Source organism: Paralichthys olivaceus, chromosome 20 (genome assembly GCF_024713975.1).
Source record: "Paralichthys olivaceus isolate ysfri-2021 chromosome 20, ASM2471397v2, whole genome shotgun sequence".
NCBI lineage: Eukaryota > Metazoa > Chordata > Actinopteri > Pleuronectiformes > Paralichthyidae > Paralichthys > Paralichthys olivaceus.
Genome location: NC_091112.1, coordinates 14,136,070 through 14,148,459, shown reverse-complemented (window position 1 = coordinate 14,148,459; position 12,390 = coordinate 14,136,070). Strand labels below are relative to the sequence as shown.

Genomic DNA, 12,390 nt, shown 5'->3' with positions numbered 1-12,390 from the left:
ATGTTTTTTTGTTTTTTTTCTTCTTCTGGCTGGTTTACGGCAACATCTGGAACTGATTCTGTGACTAACTGTAGTTTATTCCGTGTATTTCTGCTGTCGTCCGATCGTGTGGGTGTGGCCCTCCTCACTCTCTACCGCCTGCGTGATTGCCAATCTTTTCACACACCTGCACTTCATCAACTCATCCGCCCTGTGGTAAATCTTCTCTGCTTCTTCACCCACTCTTCACCACATTGTTGTTTCAGCCAGTTTGGTGTCACACACACACACACACTCTGCCGCTTCGAATTGTTTGTACTGAGTGACCTTGATTACCTTGTGCTTCTGTTTCACCTCATGTTTGCCTGCTTAACTCTCTGCCTGAATTGCTCGCCACACAACAATCATCCCCATAACCAGCTCATCTCCACACCCTCTCTACCCCCTGCCTCATCATTTGCTCCCCAGTAGATTCTCCTGCCTGCTGGACAGTCATCTAACCCTGCTCACAGCTCTGCATTAATTTCATCCTGCAAACTGCCATCACTTCTTTGCTCTCAGCCAGACTCATGGCCCTAATACCCCATTATAGTTATGTGAACTAATCTCAATATAAAAATGTAAATGATAATGTTCAAAAAATGTGACTTTTAAAACCAGGAACATAGCAGACTCCTTGCCCATTTACAGCACACTTGACTTTTTTAACTTCTTGAGAGCAGCTGCAATGTCGTGTATGCGTGCAACAATATTACACACATGACAAATTCAGTGTAGTTTGAGTCGCTGCTGGCCTGTTTAATCCATTCCCCACTCGGTTTGTGGCCCTGAGGTGAGGCACTGCACGGTGGAGAGTCTCCCTGCTCCTGCTTTAGCCTCCATTGCCCCCGTCCCATCCAAAGCATCCCACCACCATGGAGGCCCTGAGGCGCCCTTGAGCCTATACCAAGCTTCCCAGGGCCCACAGTTGGTGATCTAGATTTACAAGCTGACACATATGGCATCCCTCTATTATTGATACTCTGGGGAGAGGGAGTATTGGAGAGTTTCAACATGAGGGAGGGGGGCAGAGGGGGCTGCTGACTCCCTGTTGTTGTAACAGACCTCATGCTTGTTTGTGTGTGTGTGTCCACAACCGGATGTTGGGGATAATCTCATACATTACGTAACCCCATGTCAAAATTAAACACCCCTCTCATCCAGAACTAAAGAATGCGCACACACACACACACACACACACACACACACACACACTGTCAGAAAGCACAAATGAAAGAGTTCAGGCTGTATATGCACACAAATGATGCAAACACATGCCTATATCTGCATGAATGCAATCGGAAGAGGCACAAACATGAGGAGGAACTGAAAAGGTGATGCAAAATCTATAGGACCTACTCCTCTCACACACACACACACACACACACACACACACTGATTACTTTTCTCCTTGTACATGAGTGGGCCTCTGACCAGCAGAGAGTGGCTGGGAGTGAATTACGAACCATTATCCCTTGTGCTAAAGCAGTTACAGTCGAAACCTGAGAGCCCTCACCGGGGGGATGGAGAGAGTGGAGTAAATGGAGAGAGGAAGGGATACATCAATGGAGAGAGTGACGGGATGAACGCAAAACAGATGAGTGAGAGAAAAGGAAAAACAGGGTGACGAGGGAGTGGAACAGCAACTCTTGACATTTCGTTTCCGCTGCTCATGGGGTGAGCTTGGGTGATGGCGTAGCTTTTTGTTGGGATTTGTTTTTTAAGTCTCCCTCACCCCTCTCTCCTCGCCCATTCTGTGCTGAGCTCACCAGCCCACCAGCTCCCCCACCCCCAATCTTTGCCCTCCCTCCATTTTTCCTCCATCACAATTGTCACAGGTTCACGGTTTTCTTTGAAAGATGCGATCACATTAGTCTCAGTGTTTAATCAGATGTCATTATCATTTCACAGAACTCTCTTTTCTGTGTGTGTGTGTATGTGTTTGAGTGTGCCAACGTGTCAGTAATGTCACTTCCACTCTTGGCAGGAACAGAGGATGTATCCCTATGGGGACTCATCTCACAGCTCTCTGAGAAAATATGAACAAAGCAGAGGGAGAAGGTGATGACGAAAAGCAAAAAAAAAAAAAAGGGAGATGACAAGAATGTGTGTGTTAAAGATCACAAGAGTAAAAGTAGGGGTTAAGGATAGAGGAGAGTGAAAGAGGAGAGGCCAACGAGCAATTATGGAACAAGGGACATGAAAAAGAAGACGGGCGGCGTTGGCATGTGCAGGAAAGACAAGGGCAGAAAGTGGAGGAGAGGATAAAAAGCGACGACGTCCTCGCAGGGTGGGTGTAGGGTAGTGGTGGTGGTGGGTGTGAGCTGGGGATAATCCTTGTATCCAATTGTCTCCTGTTTTCAAACCAATTATTGTCATCTGCAGGCCCATGAAAGGGAGTTAATGAGGGGAGCAGAGCTTTGGAGTGTCAGGGCACAGTCAGGGGAACAGAGATAAAAAACAAAACAAAACGGAGGATGGAGAGAATGTGGGAATACGTGGGGGAAGAGATGTGGCAGCACTGCAAGGGGGACAGAATGTGAAATAAGTGAGAGAGAGAGAGCGCGAGCGAGAGAAGAGGAAAAAGTCAAGTGTCAGGGAAGCAGACGGCTCACTGATGCATTTTGTATGCCCCACACTTTCTCTACTCACTGCTCCTCCTTCTTATCTTCTTTTTTCATTTTCATGTCTCCCCTAAAATAATCCATTTGTCCAGTTTTGCACTGCATTGCTACGTTTAGAAAATTCAACCACATTGAACCTATATCAAATATGACTCATGGATAAGACATAGCTTCTTCTTTTATATTCAGGCTTAAAACATTTATTCAGTAAGTCTTGAGGAACAATGATGCTACAACTATATGCAGTGCTACTACTTTACTATTAACTATTAGTTCATGTCAGTAGTGGGGCAGTACAACCAATTTGCAGTTGAAGGAATAGCTTCAATGTTACGCAGCCTTCTGGAAATAGACTGCTGTCAAAAACATTGTGTGATTGTTGTATCTTGCATCAGTTGCTGAAAAGCCCTAAACACAGGCATCAGAACCTCCTAGATTTCTTCCAGCATTGTTTTAAGAATAGCAGAGACAAAACCAGTGATGTAAAGTACCCACACTTCCAAACTTGTAGTTTAAAGAGACAAATATTGATTAAATTTGTTAAAATCATAAAGGTTGACACCTTTTCTTAGAATATGTATAAATATCACAAACAGTCATTGTTTTTATCCAGCAAGACGAAAATATATTTAAACAGAGTGCAGAGTTTATTGAAGCAATGTCATGCGACATCATGACTTTGTCTCTCTATGAATAAACCTCCCCACTTGCTTGCTTACTCATATGACTTCATTTTATATTAGCTTGACACAGGGATTCTGCTATTTACTGAGACCAGGAGAGTCGGCAGACTGAAAAAATACAGAATCCAGATTAGTTTGCTTGTCCAAAGGTTTATATGAATAATGAAGTGGCTTTTTACAAGGTTTTTGTTGAAGTAAGATTTAGCATTGCAGTCAAGATGCTTTCACACCTACCTTGTTTGGTATGGACCTTTTGACTTTTCAGTTCAGTCCAAACCTAAATAACGGGTGTGAAATATGATATATTACAGTGGCAAGTGAATGAACCGGTTCATTTTCTCCATTCAAATCTAAATATTGTTACCTGCCTAATCGACCGTCTACAAACCAATCAATGTCAACTTTAGTTTGACACAGTCCACATAGGTGATGATGACGGGATGTAAGTATGTCATACAAAATTCCTAATGCACCAAAACTAATCAGATCAAAAGTAAACAATGGAACAAAGACCAGGTGTGAAAATGCCCATATAAAAAGGATATTCATGTCAGATTTGTGTAATTTGTGGAGCTGTACATTATTAATATGACACTGCAAATGTCTAAAATTCAACAACCTTCACATAAAGAGTATTAATGGTCTCCTAATCATGCTTTAATGTGTCTTTAAGTTGGGTACCTAATACGGGACTCTGTTTTCCATGTGCGCTCGGCCTGTGTTGAGTATTTTCATACGTGTTTTGATGCAACGTGCTCAAGGCTATAACCACAGGCTTCTCCCTGCGTTCACTCGACAGGTCACCTGCTATAGGCTGCTTTCACCATGGTAACCATATCTGCAACAGCCATTTTTAACCTCAATCCATCCTCTTACAATGTCTCTGTCACTAAAATCATTTGAATATTCCAGCACAAAGACGTCACTAATCCAACAGTTACTGTGTCAGTGCTGCATGAGCGATTGTGTTTGTTTTTCATATATATACATAACAGTGATTTGTTACATTAGTCTTATCTACTTTTACCTGTATTGTGACTGTGCCTCTTCCAATATTGTTAAATGACTCAAGTTAATACAAATACTGTGAATCATATATAACAATGCACCAGTGCCTCAAGCTGGAAGAGTTTATATACTTATTTCAATGCCTCTATCTCAGTAAAATGGATACAAAGTGATCTTTTGCCTTTATTTTAGAGGAAGCAGTCAGAGATGACAGGAGGAGAGATGGATGGAGAATGGTATGCAATGAACAGGTTTGGTAATATTCAGCTTGGGGTTTTTGTGACATTGCTGCACTTTGACATATTATTAATGGAAACAATGTCAACAACGTAAAAGTAAGACCCCTGGTGTAATAAACTGGAATCACTCCCCTGTGTTTGGTGCTGAATGTTAAAAAATTCTCTGCCATGCTGCAAGTGTGTGATGTTTAGAATCGATATGGACTAATTCAACTCTTAATCCAGAGCTGCAGGATCCATAACTGACATTACTCAACAACAACTATCAATATTGGACAGACAAGGAAATGTAATTGTGGCTTGACATTTTTAGTCCTCATATCTGCAAATTAAACACGGACATTGATATGTCTGAGAAAGGCTCATGTCAGCTGATCAGTCGCACTCCGGTGTTGCATCTACATCTGATCATCATCACATTCATAGTGACTCAAGAAGTCATTCGCGCACTGCAGCTTTAAAAGATCATCCCAGGACTTCACAGCAGACTGAAGTGAGCTGTGGTGCCAGCTCATATTTAAATGCAAAATTCAAGGGTATAATCCAATTCTTTTTAGACCACGAATAAAAATGCCCGCTGGAGTCACTTACTGCTCACATTAGTCAGTGGGCACACTCTGCACGTGTCTTGTTTTGCCCGTGTGTTTGTGTTTCGTGCCGATGCGAGCACATGTTTCAGCTGTGACTGGCAGCGCAGGTCACTGTGGGAGCATAAATGCTGCGAGTGACCGGAATTTGCAAGTGCATTCATTTCCCCCGAGACACAAAACACACACACAGTCACTAGTGTGAAGAGCACATGAACACACGTGCAGATGATTAAATACACACACACACACACACACACACATGGTGTGAAAGGCCTGAATCTGTTGAACATGACAGTTTGAGAACTGCACCTCACCTTCTTTACCAGCTGCTTTCTGTGACAAATCTGATCTGTTTTAGGATCAAACCCACTTATTACCTGCACCGACAACTCTGTCACAACTGAAAATGAAATGCAGCGAGAAAGCTTGCAGCTGAAGAACAGATGATGTGATAATGACAAATGAGGATGTGATTTTCTTTTTGCAGACTTTATTCAAGCGTGCGAGATGGAGAGTAGGGTGGCAAAGGAACGAGGAAAGGAGAGCAAGCCGTGCTTGCGAGGAATAAAAGCCCAGGAAGTTTTCTCTCCCTTGGAAAATCTCAGCGCTGCATTCTTGTCACTCATTCGCATGTTCAGTGAGAGAATGTGTGAGGAATTAAAGAGAGGGGAAAAAGGACAAGATATCTAAATGCTCTCAGTCAGCGGCGGACGCAAGATGATGAACTGTGACTAAAACGAGATGATGGCGAGATCACACTGACATCCTTAAACAATAACTGGCTATTTTTACATGCAATATCATTGACGCACAAAGAGGAGTTAAAAATAGTCAAATGCTCGAGTTTAAAATACAAAACATATTTCAAATCTCAATATTTTCATTGACGTAAAAAGAGACGAACAGTGTGTGACATGATCATTGTTAGACCTTAAAACGGTCATGCTACACATTTCCTCTTCAGCTCAAATCATCTTCCTGGAGATTCGGCACAACAGCAGAGTTACCCTGAACACACAGCCAACAGCACTCAATGGACCCAGCTCTGCACTTAAACATTATGGCTGCTGGAGATCAGATAACATACAGTGGAAGGAAAAGAACATGATGACGACACAACAGGTTGACATTTGGACCATCGTCATATAAAATGTCGCCGAGAGATTAAATGTGTGTAGTACTGTCAGGAGAAAAGGTCTGTGATGACAAAAGCCCTCTGAAGAAAGCGACAAAACCTGAGATGGAGATAATGTAACATAAAGGTATGAGATAATGAAAAACACCATTAGGCCAACTACTAAAGACAGTGGTGTCAAATAATTGATAAGCAACTCATAAAATGGGACACTGCAACATAGACTGCATAGAGATTCAGTTTCTGTGAAGCTGCGCTAGCTCATGTTTCTACTGAAGCGCACATCATTTATTATAATAAAGATTTAGGGTGTTGTTGATTCTGAATGGGTAGGTGTGTGTATTCGTCACATCTAAAGATCATTAAAATACAAAATATATAAAGTATTGGATGGTTTTGAGCCTGCTGGACAGTAATTGCTGTAGCTTGCTTGATTCAAAATTCATTTTGAGGGAGTTCATTTGTGAAGATGTATTTTTAAAATGAATTTAAACTGTACTGCACATCCTATTCTCAGGGAATGTGTGATTATTACATCTCTCAATACCTTTTCAATATTGTGTCCAATGTATAAGATGCCTGACCAAAGTTGAGAGGTCTGGAGGCCTCTACAGGAAAACATTACATAAGGATGCTTTGCATATTGTGTTACTGATTGGGTGAAGCATTTATCTCGCTCCGAAATCAGTTTCTTCTCTGCAATGGATCAAATCGAGGTTTTTCTCTGAAAGAAATTGCAACGCCATCGATTGAGTCAACGTTAAAATGATGGCACAAAGTGAAGCCATTGAAACTGGTTCACCAACGCTCTTTATCCTCGCTGCAAGTTTCGGAGCTTGAACGCAGTGTGAGCTCTAATGAGGATAACATTGACAACCTGACAAAACATGTGCCAACCCTTGAAAAGGAAAATGCCAACATGACAGATAAAGTTGGTGACACTGAGAACTGTTTACTTTCTGACTCATTGTAAGAATTAGATTGCACTGGATTCACTAATGTTATTGCATCTTACAAGATCTAATTGTTCAAATCAGCCTTAATCTAAAAATAGCTGATGAAATGAACACGGGAGTGAGTCACTGCTTTTCATTATCCAAGATTGACCCTCAGTGTATTAGCACATGCACTCATTTATTGGTCTATATTGTTTTAAATCCTGTGAGAGCCCATAGATCCCCTGAACTCCCCCTCATTAAATCAATGTAAACACACAGTCAGCATTAAAACAGGATCACTCCAAGCGTAAGAGCAGCATTGTTGCTTGATTATGAGCCAACACAATAAGAAAATACATCTTGGCAGGATTACTGCTAATCTGTGTTTGCAATGCATATCATCCTGTGATGTGCATGTAATTGGCGTAATCTTTATTGACTCTCTTTTATATATGAGGCATTCATACAGGAGGAACACAGTAATTTTCTTTTTCTATTTCATCTAAATCAGACAATTTTACGAGACACGTAGGTGTCATTTCCACATTTTAGAGCAGTTTGCGGAGACACAACTGTATTTGTTTCAGCATCATTTAACAATTTGATTAAAGGCACTAAAGAACATTTGGGAATGAGTCAGGTAATTATTCCAATATTTTGGCGTGATATAAAATAACTGCAGTCATCTCTTCTCAGTTTGCCTGATAGACATTTATCTCATTCGAATATAACACATATTAGTCAAACAGTGTTATTTGTAGCAAGTAAAAATTGATCCTTACTACAAATCAAGAGATAATTTAGTGAGAATAAAACAATGACACTTCAGGGAATGACCATGGATGGCATCATTATATAATGTATTCTTTAAACCTGCCTTTATTACCTCCACTTATGAAGTTGTATTTGTATAAGTGTGTGTGTAATAATATCATTGTTTAAAGCATGGTAACATGATAACATGTAATGTTTGGTTGTTAAGCAGACATGGCCTAAGCATGGAAATGTTATCCATTAGGTTACAGAAGGTTTATTCAGCTAATGTGTTCATTTGCATATTCACATGTACACTAGCATTTATTTTGAGTTATGCTGGTTTGATTTTACTCATACATCAGTTTTTCTTTTACATATGGTTTGGTCTTCATTAACTTCTGAGAACTAATACAACTAGTTAACTATAAATAAAACAGAGAGATAAAACTGAACAAAGAACAGTCTGTTTAGACCAAAACACTGAGCTGATAAGACACTAAAACAGGAAATATCTTGCTTGTGTTCAAATAATTTGTCATAGAAAATGAAAACACTGAAATATTGTGTGATAGAAATAAGTAAAGTTGTAATATATATATATATATATATATATATATATATATATATATATATATATATATATATATATAATATACATAACATAATTTCTTATATATTTTTCTACTTATTCTTTTCACCTAGTTTTAACACTTAACTTGATACCGAATGACTTTTCTTGACTTTTCTGCAGCGTGGCCCTGTGGACTGGTGATTAGCCGGCTGTGGGCAGAGCTCTGTGAATGCCAGCACTAATTCTACACACCTAATTGGCCATCAAGTACTAAACTCCACACGGAGAGAGTCCAACTCAGGCTAACTGCCTCTGCAAACTCCGAGCACGGTAGTTTTGTGCCAGTTTAGTTTTTTTGCTGCAATAGTCCTGAGTGTTTACAGATCCAGGGACAGTGATGAATGTCAGACCTTGCTGGGAAGCTGTTACTATTTTATTCTGCAATATATCTATGACCAATAAAGTCAACATCTGGCCTTTGTTTGCCAAGTGAATAGAAACAATCAGCATTTAACTCTGCAATTGACAAAGGTGTTTTTGGAACTTCCAGGCATTAATGCATAAATAGCCATGAGCGTTTGTCTACATATGGTTTTTTACATCTTGGAATGGTATGGCTTTTTCTTTCTGTGTATCGTGCAAGATGTAAACCTTGCAAGACAGCAAGGTAAGGGAGTCTTCTGATTCAAAGTGAAGAAGAAATAAGGCAGGTTTCTGGCACTGTGACGGTTGGAGTTGATGTTGGTTTTCGCGTTCGTAATGTCGAACATGACAAACTCCTCCACTAGAGTCATTTAAAAAACCTGCATATACCGGCTAGTTCTGCTGTAAAAAAGGGAGAACTGTGTGAATGTGTGTGTGTTTGTGTGTGTGTGTGGTATGTTCTAAACGATGGACTCTGGCCATGCTATCCATGCTGCTGTCTAATTACCCAGATGTGATGGATGGCTTTGATTAAATTATACGAACGAAGAGACAGTCGCTGCCTCCATCCTCTGTATTTTCCCCTTCTTTCTATCTCGTTCTTCCCTCTCACACACGCACACAGGTTAAAATCCCTTTACTTCAATGTCTCCTGCTTTCGTTGTATGATATGAGTCGTTCAGAACAGATGAGCCCTGCTTTCAACTTTGATAAAAGATGTCTATAAATCATCTGGAGAGAGAGAGGGGGGGGGGGAAGTGTGTGTGAGTGACGCCAAATGAATTGGACACAAAAGGAAAGATGGTCAAGAGAGATGCTGATAATCACAGGGAATGGAAGATCACAAACCAATAATACTTGCTTCTTAATGTTAATTTCACACAGAATAACTGATCACATCTTCTTAGGAAAAATCAGATAAGTGGGATTGTCTGGGGTCCGTCCTATTTATCATTTCCACCCTTTTTTCGGGGGACTTTCATAAGAAAAAAATCTATGAGGCTTCCAGACTATTCGTTTGGCTGTTGGTTGAGCTTAAGCTGTTGCTTTTCTTTGAACTACACAGTAACACAGCTATAGTACCCCTGTGGCACAAAAGAGAGGACACATTTATTACATGTGTTTTTGTTATCTCTTGTACATTGTGTCCATTTTGCTGTCAATATTACACAAGAGTAGCTGCAGCTTCTGACAGTGACAGATGGCCCTCTTTTCTGTGCAGCTCCAAGATGAACCAGGAGAGTAAACAACCTTTTTTTTTAATCTGAGCAAATACGAAATCCTATTAACAAAAAATAAAGTTTGTTTTGTACCGTATAAAAAGTAAGTCAAACGATATTATTCCTGCAATAAGTTGTCGAGAGGAGATGTCGGAACTCAGGGCAGCTACAGAGAAAACGATTCTGAGCCTAATTCTCTTATCTGCCGCTGATAAGCTGCACTGCAGATAATCAAGAAACACAACTGATAACCTGTTCTCCTGCACACTCAGTGCTGTGCGCTACTTCACAGGAACACAACCTCCACTACACACATCCTAATGTGCTCCCTAATGAGATGCCGTCCTTCAGTGCTACAAAAAGCTGCTGTTTGAAGTTTTACTCTCCCAGAAACCATATGCTGACAGCAGGGAGACTGCAGGCGCAGAGCCACAAAGCCATATGCACACAAACATGTAAGTACAGATACACACACGCGCATGCATGCAATAATTTATGCATACTCGTGGACAGACACACACTCAGAAGTGGAACTTGAGGGAGAGGGTGTGAAAAAGGAGGGAAATGACTCATCTCTGCAAAATGCACCTCACATGACCATGACATGATCAGTTTGAAGCATTTTTATAGAGTTCACGGTGATGTTAAATGATGTGGAGTTTAACGCTGTACAAATGGCAAAATAGAAATGCATGATGGGATTGATGCTTCTCAGGAGCAATAAACAACATATGTAAGTGGAAGCATCAGTGCTTCGTAGCATCTGTCTTGATCAGGTCACTGATCATATGCTATGACCTTTGCAGTCACCACATATATTTATGTGGATTGAATTTTATGCTCAAGTGCTGCTTGCAGTGAATCTCTAAATGCTAACTGTCCAGGACAGAACAAATCACTTTGTCTGTGTCTTTCCATCCATCCCTTATCTATACCGCTTATCCTTCCAGAGTCGCAAGGGAGCGGCAGCCAGTCCCCCCGCTGACAGTGGGTGAGAGGGAGGTACAACCTGGACAGGCCGACAGGGTATCAAAGGGCCGACATGCAGACACAAACAACTAATCACACTCACACATGCACCAACAGGTTATTTAGAATCTCCAATTGATCTAATCTACATGACTGTGGGAGGAAGCCCAAGAACCCAGAGAAAACTTTCTCAATTGATCTAGTCTATAAATCGATGTGTATTTTAATTGACTATTGATTATATATATATATAGTAGATTAGTTGCTAATTCTCACAGTTAATAACAACAATAGCATTTTATATTTGAAAATGGTTTACATGGGTCAGGCAGGGGAGCTGTAAAAAGCAAAAACCATGGTCCTTTTCGTAACTCTCTGTTCATTTGTCCCTGTTTGCACTTTATTTTATGTGTTTCGCCACAGCACATAACATGTTTTCACTTGCAGCCGATTTAACCAGCTCAAGTTAAAAGTTTAGACTGGATAAACTTTAGGAGGTGCTGCAACTTGAACATTACCTGATATTTGAAACCTGTAAACAATGCGTATCTGAGCGAATTCTCACCCTGGTAATAATTGCAGCTGCATTCACAATTTTACCGTGACATCTACACCATCTGTGTTGCTTAAAAGATATGTGCAGTTAAATTGCAAGTATAGCGATAATACTGTAGTTGTCTTCAGTTCATATCAGTGAGGCCCAATCTTTGAATAATGGCTTTGATATAAGTGCTGATGATTGACACTGAATCGTCTCTGTATAGACACTGATGAACAGTGGGGAGGAAATTTTTTAATTTGTCACTTCCACCCAGTCCATTATTTTTCTTATATCTGGACAACTTGTCATGGGCTATTGCCTACAGAACACACACTTGTCAGTGGTGAATTACAGTGGACTGGCCTTTTTAGCTGAGCAGCGACAGGCATGAGTGTGGCAACGGAGGAAAGCTGTGTTTGCATCTGGGGTTTCGCCTTTATGCACCATCACAACCAATTCGGCCCCAATATCTCATTAAAGAAGGCACACTAGGCATTCAGTCTAGTGGACGTCTCTCTCTAGCTATAATTAAGTGGAAGCTTCAGTGCTCTATACTGTCTGTCCAACCCCAGTGTATAAAAAAGAGAGGGATGCATGACTGACATTCACTGAGGTGGTGATGGATAAAGATGTGAACAGGGAAAATAAATAAATAAAAATGAGGAGTGGATGGAT

General features: G+C 40.6%; 1 protein-coding gene across 4 annotated transcripts in view; it reads right to left on the bottom strand.

Annotated features, from left to right (window-relative positions):
* Positions 1–12,390, bottom strand: part of dlgap3 (discs, large (Drosophila) homolog-associated protein 3) — a 118,878-nt gene that overhangs the window by 50,406 nt on the left and 56,082 nt on the right. The gene's annotated exons all lie outside the window — the stretch shown is intronic.